Below are 16,647 nucleotides of genomic sequence, written 5' to 3'. Positions count from 1 at the left end.
CAAGCTCACAAGGTGTGTGTGTGGGGTGGGTCGGGTGCAATTTTAAACTAATTGATGAACTGCTTTGGGAATCTACTCATTAAAACACACTCTTTGTACTGATGAAACCCTAAGCTACAGGGGCCAGTAGAAGGCATGGAGATGCTGGTCAAGGGGACAGTCTTTATAGTTCTCTGTGACTCACCAGGCTGTCTTCTGCAGACAGGGGACAGCACAGTCTTGGTGGCAGGGAGATTCTCACTGTGACTGCCTGTTAATTTAAAGCTCATGAGGAAACACAAAGAGGAAACAATTGTCCCACAGGATAGTCTTCTGTAATGTCACTGCTACAGACCCTTCTACATGAGACTCATTAAAGGTCTGGCTCTGAGGACCAAAATGGGACAAGGGTGTCTGGGATGGAGTAGAAGTGCAGGAACAGTGTGGCCCTTCTAAGTCCCTCCCTTGGTAAAGAGAAGGTTTAACTTACATTGATGTATTAGGTCTATATTTTGCTGTAAGAAAAGATATCCCATACAAATCATAGACCTTTTAAAGCAGGTGAACTGTGGGTTAGACTCTCCTAGGTTCCAAACTGGCCTCAGAGCACGAACAACTGAAGTCCTAGGTGAGCTCCCTAAGGGCCCTCTCCCCACCCTGAGGGAGGTGACTTCCTCATAGTCCCTGCCAGGATGGGAGCCCATTCCACCCCGGTACTCCTAGCAATGCCATCCCTTCTGAGACCAAAAGTTTCTCTTTTCTCATACAAACCCATAGACAGTCAATTGCTGTGCTTCCTCTACTGATCCCAGCTCTCAGATGGGCAGGCCCACGTCACTAACAACTCTGGAGTAGGCGAGTGGGCAGAGGAAGCAGTGAGATGGGCTCGTGTGTGTGTGTGTGTGTGTGTGTGTGTGTGTGAGAGAGAGAGAGAGAGAGAGAGAGAGAGAGAGAGACAGACAGACAGACAGACAGACAGACAGAGACAGAGACAGAGACAGACAGAGACAGTGACAGACAGACAGACAGACAGACAGACAGACAGACAGAGAGACAGAAGGTGAGAGCACTGAGCACCTATCTCAGTGTGTCTTCAGAAACTCTTGGGACTGATTCTCCCTCTGTTACTTGCTGGCCAGTCTGTGTTGGAGACCAGCAGTTGGCATGGTGGGAAATAGGATGGGATGAGTGGGCCATTTCTTTACTTCAGCCCAATGCTCCCTCCCTCCCTCCACTCCCCCTACCTCCCTTCTCTGTCTCTCTGTCTCTGTCTCTGTAACTTTGGCTGTCCTAGAACTTGCTATGTAGATACCGGCTGAAGATTAGGCTGTATTTTTGTGTGCTAGGATTAAAAGTATATGCCACCATGCCTGGCTTCTGCTTTTTTTTTTTTTTAAAGAGGTTGTTTAATTTTATGTGTATAAGCATTGGTCAACATGTAAGTAGGTGTGCTACATGAGTGCAGTACCTCTGAAAACCAGAAGAGGGAGGCACTGGAGAAAATGACAGTTGTGAGATGCTGTGTGAGTGCTGAGAACCAAATGGGGTTGTCTGCAAGAACAGCCATTGCTCTGAATCACTGAGCCATCTCTCCAGCCTGTTTTCTTTTTGTTTTAAATCTTGTCTGTTACTGTTGAAGAGGTCTTAGTGAATGTCAGCAGCCCAGGACTTCTCAGGAAGCAGTCACATTCCCTATGGTCCCCACCAGTGTGCGTTCAGACAGTGGACCTCCTCCCAAGGTTACCCTTAAACTCATGTTTGCTCTCCCAGCATTCCTGTCGCTCAGGAATGTAGTAGCTTAGCTGGCCCAGAATCTGGGGTGTGGCCAGGGCAGCTTTCTCTCTGTGTGTTTTCAGGTGGCACCTGGCAGGCCCTGGTTCTTGTGGGCTGTTGCTACCTGGGCCTCTCTATAGGGCTTCTAACACTGGTAGGTAGCCTCCCTCCTCATAATGAGTGGGCAATAAGTTGATAGAGACCAACTCGGGGGCCTGTTTTATCACCAGATCTTAGAAGACACCCATAGCTTGAGGTTGGAACTCTTGGGGACCCCTAAGAAGGCTGCCTCTCATCTCTCTCCTTTATTTAATTTTATTTATTTATTTATTTATTTATTTATTTATTTATTTATTTATTTATTTATTTATTTATTTGAGATAGGATTTCTCTGGGTACCCCTGGCTGTTTAGGAACTCACTCTGTAGCCAGGCTGGCCTCAAACTCAGAGATTCAGCTATTGCTGCCTCCTGTTGGGATCAAAGCCATGCTCCACCACTGCCTGGTGCCTTATTTTATATACAGAAGTATGCCAAGCTTTTTCATGTGGCTATTTAGATATATCTTAGTCTTGTGACTATATGTACCTATGTCTGTGTATCACACATTCTGCATACTGCATTCCATACCCCAAAATTGCTTGACTCCATCTCTCAGGATTGATTTTCAGTTCTTATGACAAAGAATGCTCTAGTGAGCGTTTGCCAGTCCTCTCTGTGTGGCTGAGGGAGAGAGCTATGATGTCAATCTAGTCTCTTTCTTCCTCCTTCTGACCTCTAACTGACCTGCACCCTGGCTCATCTCATAGCTTGTTAACAAATACCAGCAAGACCCAGACAGTCCTCTCCTCTCATCCCCTCCTCTCCCCTCCCTCCCTTCTCCCTCCCCTCCCCTCCCCTCCCCTGCCCTCCCCTCCCCTCTCCCTCCCCTTTCCCTCCCCTCCCTTTTCTCTCCCTTCCCCTCCCCCTCCCCTTACCCTCCCTTTCCCTCCCCTCCCCCTCCCCTTCCCTCCCCTTTCCCTCTCCTCCCCTTTTCTCTCCTCCCCTTCCCTCCCCTCCCTTTCCACTGATCATCTTGCCTCTATCTTATGCTTCTTGTTCTTCCCCAGATGGCCCTGCTTGCAGCCTAAGCTCCATAACTCCCCTTACCAGCTTCAGGCAACCTGTATGAACATTCCAGCTCAGACTGGGCATCTCTCCTCCAGGTCCCACAGTGACCTAAGCAGGGTTCCATTCAGAACTTGGAGACTACCTCAGGACTATCTGCCATGTCTGTCTTTCTGGGCCTGGGAGATCTCCACTAGCAGGTATCAGCTGAAACTCTGAATGTAAGCCTTGTATAGTCCTGGCCTTAGCTGCCACGCTCTGACAGCTAGTGCAGGAATAATGGATCAAACACACCTTGAACATGAACACTGTTGTTAACAGAGTTGCCTTTCAAGGCTGGAGACAAATATAGGGAACCATCAGTTCTAAGTACTTGTGCAGTGTAATTGCATCTCTGGACTGTGGCTCTCTGACCTCTAATCCTTTTCCATGCAGCCCTGAGCACGATAGAATTTTCTTCCTCCTTTGGTCCTCTGACATTGATTTCTGCTCAGCCCCAAGACCTGAAGGAGCGGTCATCTCCACGATGAGTTACAGTGCCTAATGTTGGCCTTCCTCACTCCAAGGCCCCTGACAAGCCATGCTCACAGTGGTTACTGGAGGTCAGGAAAGGCATTTATCTCCCTGTTGTTAGTCTGTGCCCACTGGGGAGACACATTGGTGGCAACTTTTCTTCTACCCAAATTTTAAGAATCAGCGCAGTGGGCCAGGTATGGATGGAGTTCCATTGGAACAGATCTGTGATTGACCCTCTGTGGTTGCTTAATATTAGTTGTTAATTTGACAGGATCTAGTGTAGCAATTCTCTTCTCAGCCTTCCTAACACTGCGACCCTTTAATACAGTTCCTTGTGCTGTGGTGACTCTGAACCACAAAGTTATTTGTTGCTGCTTCAAACCTTTCTACTGTTACAAATCGTATTGTAAATATTTGATATGTGACCCCCACCACCACCACCACCACCAAAGGGGTTGAGACACACAGGTCGAGACCCACTGATCTAGAATCACCATAGAGATATACCTCAGGGTATGTCTTCAGGGGATTATCTGTCAGGTAAATTGAAATGGGAAGAGCCACCCACCTTAAATATGGGCAGCAGTATTCCCCCAGCTAGCGTTCCAGAGAGCATAAACAGGAGAAAGCCAGCTGAGTCCCAGTATTCATCTCTCTGGGCTTCCTGCTGCCATGATAGACTGCATCCTTTTAAACCATCTGCCATAGAAACCCTTTCTCCCATGAGTTGCTTTTTGAAGATATTTGGTCACAGACACCAGAGAAGAAACCAGCAAACCCTGCCAGCTCTGGCTGCATTGCTTAGCCACTCTGAGCTGAGGAACTGTCTCTAAAAGATCTGCCCTAGGGGACGTCAGATGTGGCTTAGTGAAGGACTGAGTGTGTAATTGCTTGGAGTCTCCATTAGAGTGAGGTGCCCACTCCCAAGCATCATTCCTCAAGTCTTTGCTATACCCCTTCAGAGACCACATCCCGCAGGCTATAGTTTCATATTACAACCAACTCCTGATGTCCATTTCCACAGTGGAGCCTGAACTCCCCACAAGAGCCACCTTTGTAGAATGGCTCTGGCATCTGAGCACAGTGTCTGTTGAATAGACTGACTGTCTTCGCTGCTGACCTCCTACCCAAGCTCCCTGCCACAGTTAACCCTCGCTGTGCTGCTCTTCCATGCCAGCACCGTTCCAGGCATAACAAAATCCATCCTACTTAGTATCCAACTGGCCCCAGTGAAGAAAGTGCTGCCCAGCCTCTCTTTGCCCCCATGACCACAGATCTTGGCCATTTATCTTGACTACATCTGGCATCAATTAAAATCCAAACTTGTTGGGTATGTATGTACACCAGTAGATTAAACTACTGCAAGCACAGATGAGAGAGTTAGGGGATGGTTGGTCCCTGCTTGCTCTTTATCTCCTACATCCCAGCCTGCATGTCTGTGGGTTTGAGGAAGACTGCCCCACCCTGGCTTAAACAAACACCCTCCAAGATGGCCAGGACATCTGGGAAGACTAGGGGTGGGTCTCAGTCATCCATATGGCTATGGAGAAAAACTGGTCCCTGCAGGATAAAGGCTTTCTATGAGCAGCCTTTTGGGTGAAGAGCACCCACACTACTGCAAACACCTCCACCTTATGTTCTCTATGGAAGCTCAATAACCTCATTGGCTTTACAGAATGGACTTTGGCAAATCTTGTTTCCGTTTGACGTTGAGACCTTAGGGGGAACTGTACCATTTTGTCTCCCCAGAGGAGGGATTTTAGTACTGCATGTGTTTAGTTAGTCTCACTTGACAAAGGAAGGAGCAGAGGATTGGGAAGTTGTGTGATTTGTGGTCTCACACATATGTCACACGGGTCCTAGTTGTGGGTGAGAAAAGCCGCTGAGTTACAAAATGTCCTTAAACTCCAAACTCCCCTATCACATGGCCACCTGCTCCCTTGGAAGTTGCTCCAGGCCTCTTGTCTGATGCCTAGTGCCTGAGAGGTTCTGAGTGGACTTTTGGAGCCTGCCCTGGCTCTGGAACCAGAGGATCGGGTTTGGCTAGTTGGTTCTGACCAGACAGAACCTGGTCTCTCTAGAGACTGCTTGTCTTTCAGCCTGGAACTCTCCTTAAATCTTCATGTCTTTTGCTTCAGACACTGAGTTTATCTAAAATCTCCACAAAGAGGAGGACATTACCTACGGAGACAAACCCTGTGTCCACCATAGGGCCACCCTGTAAGGCAGGTGCCCAGCCCACAGGGGGCAATGCCAGATGATTTTTCTGCTGGGAAAGGCTCCTGGTCAGGATATGGGTCTGGACTTTGGGTCTATTTTCAGTGTCGATTGCTCAAGATGACAATTGTCAAGAGCCTGAACTCTTGACAGGTCTAAAGATGGAGAAACAAACCCCAATGGGAGCAAGGCAAATTCATCAGTTCTCAACCTAAGGGTTAACTTTTTCGGTACACTTCTATCTCCAAAAATATTTATATTAGAATTCATAATAGCTGAAAAGTTACAGTTATGAAGTAGCAAGGGAAATAATTTTTTTTTGGCTGGAGGTCACCACAACATGAGGAACTGTATTAAAGGATCGCAGCCAGGCAGCTGACCCTGAGGATGTCCTGTCTGCCTCTCAGATGCTGGGATTACAGGTAACTGCCATACTTGCCCAGCTATTACATGGTTCTAGAGATCTGATTTCTGGTCTTCATGCTTACATCTAGCATGTTTTATGCACTAAGCCATTGTCTCCCCACAGCCCTGTTTTAAAAAATTAAATAAAAGTTTTGATGTTTGAGTAATGACAGACCCAAGGGAAGCTGCAGCTGGGTCCATGAATCTGTCCTTCAGATTCACACCTGGTCCTGTCTTGCACAGTTACAGTGATATTGAAGTCAGGGATAGGGACACTGCTACCATCCACACAGCTTTCTCATATCATGATTGTGTGCGCGCCCCAACAAATGCATGCTGTGTGCATGGTATCTGATGCAGTTTCAGAGCATGTGTAGATCTGCGTTGTCACTGTCACTGATTGCTCTTCCTATGGTTAGAAAATTGCAGAGAAGATTCTGTGGGGAGGCGACCATAGGGTCTCCTAATGATGAACCTTCCTGCCCGATCCTCGGCTCTGTACCCTTCCTTCCTGCCCCATCCTTGGCTCTGCACCCTTCCTTCATGCCCCATCCTTCTCTCTGTACCTTTTGTCCAGGCGACTTTCTGCTCATGCTCACTTCTGAGTACACTCCCCCTGTGGTCCATCCTGTGGTAAATAACCAGCTTAGAAATCACAATGGACTAGTTTCTAAGCTGCATTTACCAGAAAAGGCTACATGTCTAGAAGGCTTTGCAGGGCCTTCCACTAATTTTAGCTTGAATCAAAGAAAATAAACTTTCATGATTTGTCGATTACATTTAACAGCTGCAGCTGACCCTGGAATGACCTTTAACTCCGTGTCATGAGCTTACAGCATAGCTCCGTGCACAAGTGACCCCATTGGGGGTGCTTCTGTTTTTTGGCTGAATTCTACACTTTGAGGGGTCTTTCCTTACTGAGACAGTCTCTGAGAAACCTAGCAAGTGAACTCCCACGGAAACAAGGGGGACGGAAACATCCTATCTTCTTGATATCAATTTTCTGATCCACAAATTTCGGTCACTCACTAGTATATGAATTCTTCCATCCATGAACTCCTATGTTGGAGGTCTGTAACAGAAGCCCCAGACTCACCCAGTGGAAAAAATAGTCCTGCAGGCTGCAGAAGCAGCAATTGAGTAGTGCACCACTGCCATCTAAGGCTCACCTTTAGTGTTGAACCATAGGGTGGCTCTTAAATATCTTGGAATCGAGCCTTGTTAGACTGTTCCTTGGCCTTTCAATGGGAACAATTTAGTCAACTTCAATGGCTCCCAGAAAAAGGAAGTCTAGTGTAGAGAAGCTGGGGGTCAAGGGGACCCTGAGATGAAGCTGACAAGGCTTCCCACACCCTTTGGAAGGGAACAGAGCCAAGCAGTGGTGACCGTATCTAGGGGCTCTGGGTCAGGCAGCACAGGGTTGGAGTCCTGAGTCTGTCCCTTGTCAGTTACTGGACCTAGAACAAGATACTTAGGCCTCTTCATTCATTCTATGAGACAGGGTGTTCCTGGGGAGGCAAACATGGACTCAAATTTGAGATTCTTCTGCCTTAGCTCCTCTAGTGCTGGGATTAGTAGGGTGAACAATCATGACTGTACCACTTTAGCTTTTGGAGACTTGTGTTTTTAATACCTAGTGGGAAACAGTACTAGTAATCTGACCCTAATTAGGCCAGCATGGCCATTAAAAATATGTGAACCACAAGGAACATAATAGAGCCTCCAAATGGAAGGCATATAGAGTTCTTACTGACTGGTCGCTAGTAAGACTAAGAAGGAAGTATGGGGGACAGGGAACACTACAGGGTTTGAGTCCTGAGTCTGTCCAAATGAGACAGAGAGACAAGGTTTTACAGGGTCAGTAGGAGTTTTCAAATCTAAGGGGGAAGGGCAGTCCAGATGCAGGTACTATGTGTACAAAGTCATTTTATTAAGAATTGTCCCACTGTGCTGAGTGCATTTCATTAAGTTTGGCCTGGTCTAAGCTCAAAGTGGATGAGGTATGGCTGGAGAGAAGCTCAATGGTTAGAGCACTTACCGCTTCTGCTGGGATCAGAGTTTGGTTCCCAGCACCCATGTACCAGGGCTTACAACTGTCAGTAACTCCAGCTTCAGGAGATCCAATATCTTGCTCTGGGCCTCCACAGGCACCTGCATGCATATATGCAAATGCATGTAGTGTTTCTCTCTCACACACATGGCCACAATTGAAATAATAAATCTTAAAAATCCACTGAGTGAAATAGAACAGGTGAGTTTGGCTAGAACCTCCAGGAGGGCTCAGGAGTCCATCTTGCTTCCAAACTTCCTCCAACCTTTCACCTCCCCACCTTGACATTCCCTCTCTGGGCTTCTTGCTACCACTGTTTCCAACACTGTCTGGATACATGGTTTGGTATAGGGTAAGGAGTGGATTGTGGTTAGCTTCACCCACAGCCACAGAAGTGCAAAAGCCACATTCTGCAAGGCTCACCAAGACTTTGTCCCTTTTGGGTGGTGCTTCCTTCACGTGCTTGAATGGCCCTGGCTTCCTAACAGAAAGTTCATCTTTAGATTTGAAAATGGACTGTAATCTTATGGATGTGTTGGTAGTGTCCCTAATTCTATGAAAGCTGATTAGCACCTTCACTCCCAACAAGACATCCTGTGGGTGTTCTGGGGTCCCATGGATAAGGCTAGCTCACTGTTTTTCCACAAGAGAGCTTCTTCCTTGAATAAGTTCTTCTTTTTCTTTTTAATTGTTTATCTAAATTTGTTTCACATGCATTGTTGTTTGGCTTGTATGTATGTCTGTGTGAGGGTGCCACATCGCCTGGAACAGTGATTTCCTGTTAAAGACAGTTGTGTTTCTGTTCTATTTCTGTTAAAGACAGTTGTGAGCTGATATATGGGTGCTAGGGAATTGAACTCAGGGCCTCTGGAAGTGCCATCAGTGCTCTTAACCACCAAGTCCTAATTAGTACTTTCTATGACAGTTGTCAAATTTTGTTTTTGAGGCATGGTCTCACTATTGAACCCTGGCTGGCCTCAAACTCAGTATGTAGCTAGGAATGGCCTTTGACTCCTGATGTGATTGTCAGGTTCCCAGACTGCTGGGGTTGTAAAGACAGATGGAGGCCAGAGGACAACTTATGGGAGTTGGTTCTTCCCTTTCACCATGCGGGTTCTGGGAGATCAGACTTGGTCTCTGATCTTGTATTTTTGAGCTAGAGTCCTAGAACTCATGACTTTGCTGCCTCAGCCGCCCCTTTCTGTGCTCTTCTTTCTACCCCTCACTGTACTCTCACATCTTGTGTGTCTTTGAGTTCTTCATTTGAGAAGACTCCCAAGGCTGGAGAGATGGCTCAGTTATTAAGAGCATTGACTGGTCTACCTAAGGTCCTGAGTAATCCCAGCAATCACATGGTGGCAGAGAGAGAGAGAGAGAGAGAGAGAGAGAGAGAGAGAGAGAGAGAGAGAGAGAGAGAGAGAGAGAGAGGTCTTCATAACTGGGCAGACACATCCATTGATCCTTTTATTCCCCATTATTTGAATTAGTGATCCTGAACTTGCTGTGTAACCTTCGCTCAGCCTGAAGCTGGCTGAGCCAGACCTTGACCTTGCTGCCACTAAGGACATTACCTAGGGTGGAACCTTCCTCCGTAGATCACACAATTGTTCAGCCACTGTTGCTGTTCCTCTTCAAGATACTGCTACCTGCAGAGAGGCGCCAGAGCTATTCTGGAGACTATGCCCTATCCTGCATATCATCACCTGCAGCCAGTTCCAAAGATCAATTGGTGGGAATGGGCCTCCCTCCCCACTTTATAAGCGCATTTGCCATTAAACATTTGAACCTTGATCAGAACATTGTCTTGGCTCCATTTCTCTCTCTTCCTCCTAGTTTCCCTTTCTTTAAGTGCCAGCCTGCCACTCAGGTGTACCCTGTACATGTGAGCCACTGGACGGCTTGCAAGATTAGTGGGTGACATTAGCCAAGGCACATGCCCTGTTTGGCCCTGAGGGATTGATTGTGTCCAATATCTAAAACACCTTCTAGCCAACAGCACCTTTCTCCTTGAGGTGAGGTGGGAGCAAAGACAATGTCTGGCCAATCTCAGAGTCTCCAGTGCTTACCCAGGACAGATACTCAGTGGGTGTTTCCTCAACATCTTCAGACAGTCTGGGCCTCAGTCTACAGGTTCTGTGGCTTTAAGCAGGAGGGCCAATGGCCTTGCTGTATGTGGAGCCCACTGAGTGGGGAAAGGCTGGCATGGACTCCTCTCTGACTAAATTCTCGGCTGTTCCAGACATCCAAGGACTTTCCCCATGTCTACCACTTATCTCCTTCATCTCCACACTCACTGCAGAGTGAACCATGAACAGGGTGCTTGGGGAAACATAGGAAACTCACAGACCTTGGTTTATTTGATCATTTTAATATGCCAGGTCAATGGAAAGGAAGGATGGAGCACACAGGAAAACCGGTGTTTGCAGGACGGAGGGCAGATGTCCACAGTCTTGGGCATGCATGTATCTCCTGTGTAATTAGGCAAATGAATACATAAATACCACAGCACAGCCAGACTTGGGGGTGGGGAGAATCACAAGCCACGGGGGACCATGCTTTTAGGTCAGTCAGAGGCTTTAAATACAGGGGCTAAAACTTCTCACTTTATACAAAACTTATATATTAAAAGTAAGGATACCACGGTATACACATGCAAGCAGCTTTGGTCGGAGAAAATGAACAAAGGAGGTGGAGCCATGCACAGGAAGGGCTTGCCTATCTACTGTCCATCTTCTTCATCCTCACAAAGTCAGCTGGGATCATAGAATAAATCACCTGGTCTCGGTAAGATACTGAAATGTCCTGTCTGGTGTCCTTAAGGGCCTCCAGGCCCTCTGTGGGCAGGGAAGGAGCCCTACAGCTGAGAACACTTGAAACCTTGGAAGGAACCAGCCTGGACTGGATGGGGAGGGACATCTATTGGGTCAGATAGAGGAGGGAGCTGCATCCAGCCAGACCAGGTGAGTGTGATGTGCTGCCTGGACCCAGGTCCCTAGAGAGCAGGAGAAATCACGGAGAAATCCACTTTTGCAAGCAAAGCTGAAGATGGTAGGTCAAGCCTGTGTTTCTCACAAGTGTGTAAAAGCCCATTCCCCTCAGAACTGGCTAGCACTGCTTGGATCACACTGCAGCAACCAGACAATGGATGGGTCGCTCTTGGCACCTTTGTTGAATTCTTCCAGGGATATTTTGCCTGAGGAATGGAAGAGGGAGACTTAGGATTAGCCAGTGCTCTGGTTAAAGTCTGGAACCCTCTGGAAAATGAACAATGTCCAGTCTTCTCTCTCTCTCTCTCTCTCTCTCTCTCTCTCTCTCTCTCTCTCTCTCTCTCTCACGCACGCACACACACACACACACACACTCACACACACACACACACACACACACATATGGGGACACATGCCATTTTTGAGGCACACATGTGGTCAGAGGACAACTTGTAAGAGCTGGTTCTTTCAAGGAATAGGTTGTGGGGATTAAGCCCTAGTCATGAGGTTAGGTTTGGTAATGAACTCTTTGGCTTGATGTAAGCAGATAGAGGCCTGGAGAGCCACCATGATCTGGGGCAGCTGGGGAGAAAGGACAAATTATGGCTGCAGGTCAAATTACATTTCTGTTACTGTGACAAAAATCCCCTGACTAAAAGCAACTTAAGGGAGGAAGTTTTCTTTGGTTTACTTCTAGGTTACAATTCATCACTTCAGGAAGTCAAGGCTTTAAAACCTCACGGGGCAGAGAGAATAGAGGTATGAGCACCTGGCTCATAATGAGACTCTGTACTTTTTTTCTGATACTCTTCTTTTCCCTTTATTACACAGTTCAGGCCCCCTGTCTAGAGAATAGTAATGGGGTTTCCCGCATCAATTAACCACCAACACAACCCGCAACAGGCATGCTCATAGACTGCCATGATCTAGATGGATGGTTCTCAGCCTTCCTAATGCTGTGACCCTTTAATACAGTTCCTTGTGTTGTAGTGACCCTCAACCATAAGATTATTTTCACTGCTACTTCATAACCGTAATTACACTATTGTTATGAATCTGAATCTGAATATTTGTGTTTTCTGTTGGTCTTGTGCTACCTCTGGGAAAAGTTCATTTGATCCCCCAAAGGGGTTGGAACCCATAGGTTGAGAACCACTGATTTTGATAATTCTTCATTAAGATTCTTCTGAGCTGAGCAGTGGTGGCACACATCTTTAATCCCAATACTCAGGAGGCAGACTGGTTGATCTCTGAGTTTGAAGCCAATATGGTCTAAACAGCAAGTTCTAGGACAGCCAGGGCTACACAGAGAATCCTTGTCTCTAAAAAACAAACCAACAAGCAAAAGAAAAGACTCTCCTTTATGGCTGATGAGATGGCTCAGCAGTTAAGAGCAGTTGCTGCTTTTGCAGAGGGTCCTGGATAAAGTTCCCAGCATCCATAAAGCAGTTCCCAATCATTTGTAACTCCAGTTCCAGGGCGACCCAGTGCCCTTTTCTGACCTCTAACACATTACACAAACATACATTCAGGTAAACGCTCATGTAGAAAACAAATACTAATTCTAAAATAAAATAAAAATTAAAATAATTAATAAAAAAAAAAGAATTCTGAGGTGATTCTAAACTGAGTCAAGTTAACAGTTAAAACTATCACAGTGCCCCCTAGCGTAGAATCATGTCAGCTTCGGGTGTTGAGAGCTATCCCCCTTTGCTGTCCTATTCTTGTCCTATTCTGTACCAGTTTCTCTGACAGTCCAGACTTCTCATCTCTTGAGTGCTAGCAAGTGGCCCCTGGCTTACAGGGCAGAATATGCACTCAGTGGCCTCCATTGTGAGACACAAACAATTGGACAAGTGCACAGTGGGGACACGGTCTCCAATCTGAAACTGCTAAAGCTCCTGGCTTTGACAATCAGAAACAATGGCCCTCCATGTTAAGTGTGCCACCAACATAGTGCTACTTCAGCCTCACACCCACACCAGTGGGCTTATCCCCATTTCACGGAGAAGAAAGCCAAACCTGGGAAGTGGGCAAGCCTCAGTACAGTTGGTCTATTGGAACACAAGCCTCCGTGTCAGAGTACACAAGAGAGTAAAGAACACTTTAGAAAATGGCTGAAAGGCAGCACCAGTCAAGAGGCTGCATTGCTTTGTGTGCATTGAAAAGCATTTCCTTGATGTCTGGGAAGCTTTTTGTTGTCAACAGTTCCCTGGAGCCTTGAGTCCCACTGAGCCCTGTCCTCAGCTCACCTGCACAGAGCACTGGAGGCTGTTCACTGCTCTTTCCTGTGCATTAGCTTACATTCAATCTCAGTGCGACCTGGGGAGCCTTTCATGCCTTAATGCTGCATTTCCTGTTGGAACAAAACCCAACCAGTCTTGGCTCTACAAAGCCACAGAGGGGCAGAATTAACTCACCATGCAGCTACCTCACCCTTGCTGAGGTCCTGTGATAAACTCAGCCAAGGCACAGAAGGACCTCTCACCACCTCACCTCCTCCTGAGACCTGCCTTTTTGCATCTGTGGTAGAACCTCAGACTCCTAGGAAAGATGAGGCTCAGTGGCTTCTATGTTTGATGAGCCCCATGAGAATCCGCAGTTCCTCACATCCCAGGATGATGGCCTGGTTCAGAATCTCAAGACTCAATGCCACTTGATTCAGTGTCTCACCTCTAAGCCACCAGTTTGACCTTCCTCCCCTCTGCATATATAATTGTGGAAATAGTAAGACCACTGTTTCTGTCAACATGTGTGCTAGCTAATTTTATGTCAGTTTGATACAAGTTTATGTTATCAGGAAAAAGGGAGCCTCAGTTGCAAAAATGTCTGTATAAAATGTCTGCAGGAAAACTTGTAGGGCGTTCTCAGTCTCTCTCTCTCTCTCTCTCTCTCTCTCTCTCTCTCTCTCTCTCTCTCTCTCTCTCTCTCTCTCTCTCTCCCACTCTCTCTCTCTCTCTTTGTGTTTGTGTACCTCCCTCCCTCTCTCCCTCTTTTTCCCTCTTTTGTTTTGTTTTGTTTATTGAAACAGGGATTCTCTATGTAACAGCCCTGACTGTCCTAGAACTCACCTTTTAGACCAGTTTAGCCTTGAGCTCACAGACAGCCTCCTGTCTCCTATGAGCTCCGATTAAAGACATGTGCCACCATGCCTGACCAGAGGGTATTTTCTTAATTAGTAATTGATGGAGGAGGGCCAACCCTGTAGGTGGTACAACCCTGGGCTAGTGATCCTGAGTTCTATAAGAAAGCAGGCTGAGGAAGCCATGGGGAGAATGCCAGTAAGTAGCAACCCTTTCATGGTCTCTGTATCAGTTCTTGCCTTCAGGTTGCTGCCCTGTTTGAGTCCTGCCCTCACTGCTTTTGATGATGAACAGTTATATGGTAACTGTGAGTGAATAAACTTCCTTGTGGCCATAGTGTCTCATCACAGCAATGGAAACCCTAACTCAGACGACACAGATGTAGCCTACAGCTCAGAGGGTCTACTGACATGCCCATGGTTATAGAGCCCTAGAAAGGGTGCAGGGTGCAGGCTAGGTGTACCTGACCCTGAATTCTAGTCTCCCTCCCTCTATCAGAGCTGAATCAAGCGGGCTGGAAAAGGGCAGGCCTGCATAGGGCAGAGAGTGTATCCCAAACACCTCTGTGCCATCAACAGTTTCACAGGCTCACCTACTCCCCTCTCCCCACCTCCACCCCCTCTCCCAATCCCCTCTTCCCACCCCACCTGCTCACTCCTACCATGTTTCCTACCTTCATTGTTTGTGTCCATCTGCCTGAAGATCTTTTCTGTTCGATTCTCGGGAATAGACTTGTCCTCGGGCATCTTCATCACAGAGGACACCATCTTGTAGATGGCCTGCAAAGCGGCATCTGTGAGTGTGCTGTGGAGGACTGAGGGTGAGTTATGGTCCTCGCTCAGCTAACCAAGGAGCAACGACAGGGCAGAGTCAGGACCCTTCTCTCACCAGAACAAGTCTCACAGACAAGGTTCTGGGCAAAGGGAACCAGGAAACTTTAAGTGACATTCAAGAGCACAGGATACAGCTGGGGTGTGGAAGAATGGAGGGCTCCTTGGTTCAGACTAGAGGGGAGGTTGTGTGGCAAAGCATCTATCTGAAAGGAAGATCTTTGGTGGGGAGCTGGGAAATCCTGGAGGGAAGGTCAAAGGGGAAATACATTGATCCCTGCCCACCCATGGGTCCTGAATCTGCAGATTCAACAAACTACAGGTAGGAAATAGTCTAGAAAACGAAACTGGAGGTACACAGATTCTTGTTATTTCCCAAATAATACACATTATTATTAACATCTATAGCCATTGTACAAATTTTATTTACTTATCTACACGACTAGGAGATATTTAAAGTTCCTTGTCCAACACAGACATATGGCAGCTTGATATTGTCTTTCAGAGCACACACTTACTTATCTAAACATGTCCTCCCCTGTACAAACAACCAACTCAAATGTCCACAGTGTCTTGATCAGAAATAATCATCAACTCAGGTAGACAGGTGCCACACATCTGTAATTCCAGAACCGGAGGGTAGAGGCAGATTATCAGGAGTTCAAGGTCATCTATGACTATATAGAAAGTTCATGGCCAGCCTGAGCTACAATGAGACCCTGGCTAAAAATGTTATATTAAAAGAAAGAGAACAGGAAGTACAATAGTGGTGCATGCCTTTACCCCCAGCATTCAGTGACAGTGAAGACAAATAAGAGTTCAAGGAAGGCTACCCTGGGCTACAGAGCAAGTACTAGGATAGCCAGGACTACACAGAGAAACACTGTCTCTCTCTCAAAGACATACACACAAAGACACACACACACAAACATACACACGGGCGGGTAGGGAGAGAGAGAAAGAGAGAGAGAGAGAGAGAGAGAGAGAGAGAGAGAGAGAGAGAGAGAGAGAGAGAGAGAGAGAGAGAAACTGAGTAACAGAGACAGAGAGAGACAGAGAGATTTACAAATGGAAGATTATGCACAAGGGCATGTGGTGATTGATGCCATCTGTGAGAAGAAGTCCAACGGGTTTGTGAGTGGAGGCCTCCTGTGGAAGAACTTACTGGAAAGGTAAAGTTGACTGAAGTGGGGAATTGGCTGAATGGACAGGTATCTTGTAGGCCCTTTTGTCATGTTTTCCTTTGTAATTTTATTTGTTTATTTGTTTTCTGAGATAGGGTCTCATGTAGCTAGAAAGGAGCGAAGACACTACAGTCTTCTCAAAGCAGTTTATTCAGGAACCTTTCAACATGCATGCATGAATCTCTCTCCAGGAATAGTATCTTGTATATCTCTCTGCCCCCAATCGCAATCCATTATATAACCCCTCAACCACGCCCCATCAGCCCAGTCCATGTAACAGCAGTCCATTGGCCAGAATAATCACTCGTCATATGGTCTGATCTTGCATCATGGTGCACCTGAGCAGTTCTCACGATGGTCGTGGCTTGTTTTCAGGTGTATGAGGAAGTCGGGTGCAAGTCATAAGACTTGTCTGCAGTCCCAGGCGCCATCTTGGGACTGCTGCCACACCCACTCCCCACATCTCCCCCTTCAGTACTTATTGGCAGACAGAATGTCTGTCTTAGGTTGCACCCTG

At 46.9% G+C, this 16,647-nt stretch overlaps 1 pseudogene; it reads right to left on the bottom strand.

Moving 5' to 3' along the window:
• Positions 1–10,487: 10,487 nt before the first annotated feature.
• LOC147001178 (hippocalcin-like protein 1) overlaps positions 10,488–16,647 on the bottom strand; it is a 116,474-nt pseudogene continuing 110,314 nt past the window's right edge.

This window comes from Mus caroli, unplaced genomic scaffold, assembly GCF_978045245.1.
Source record: "Mus caroli unplaced genomic scaffold, Mus_caroli_1 scaffold_14, whole genome shotgun sequence".
Lineage (NCBI taxonomy): Eukaryota > Metazoa > Chordata > Mammalia > Rodentia > Muridae > Mus > Mus caroli.
The sequence above is the reverse complement of the archived record's forward strand: the minus strand, read 5'-3'. Positions and strand labels throughout refer to the sequence as shown.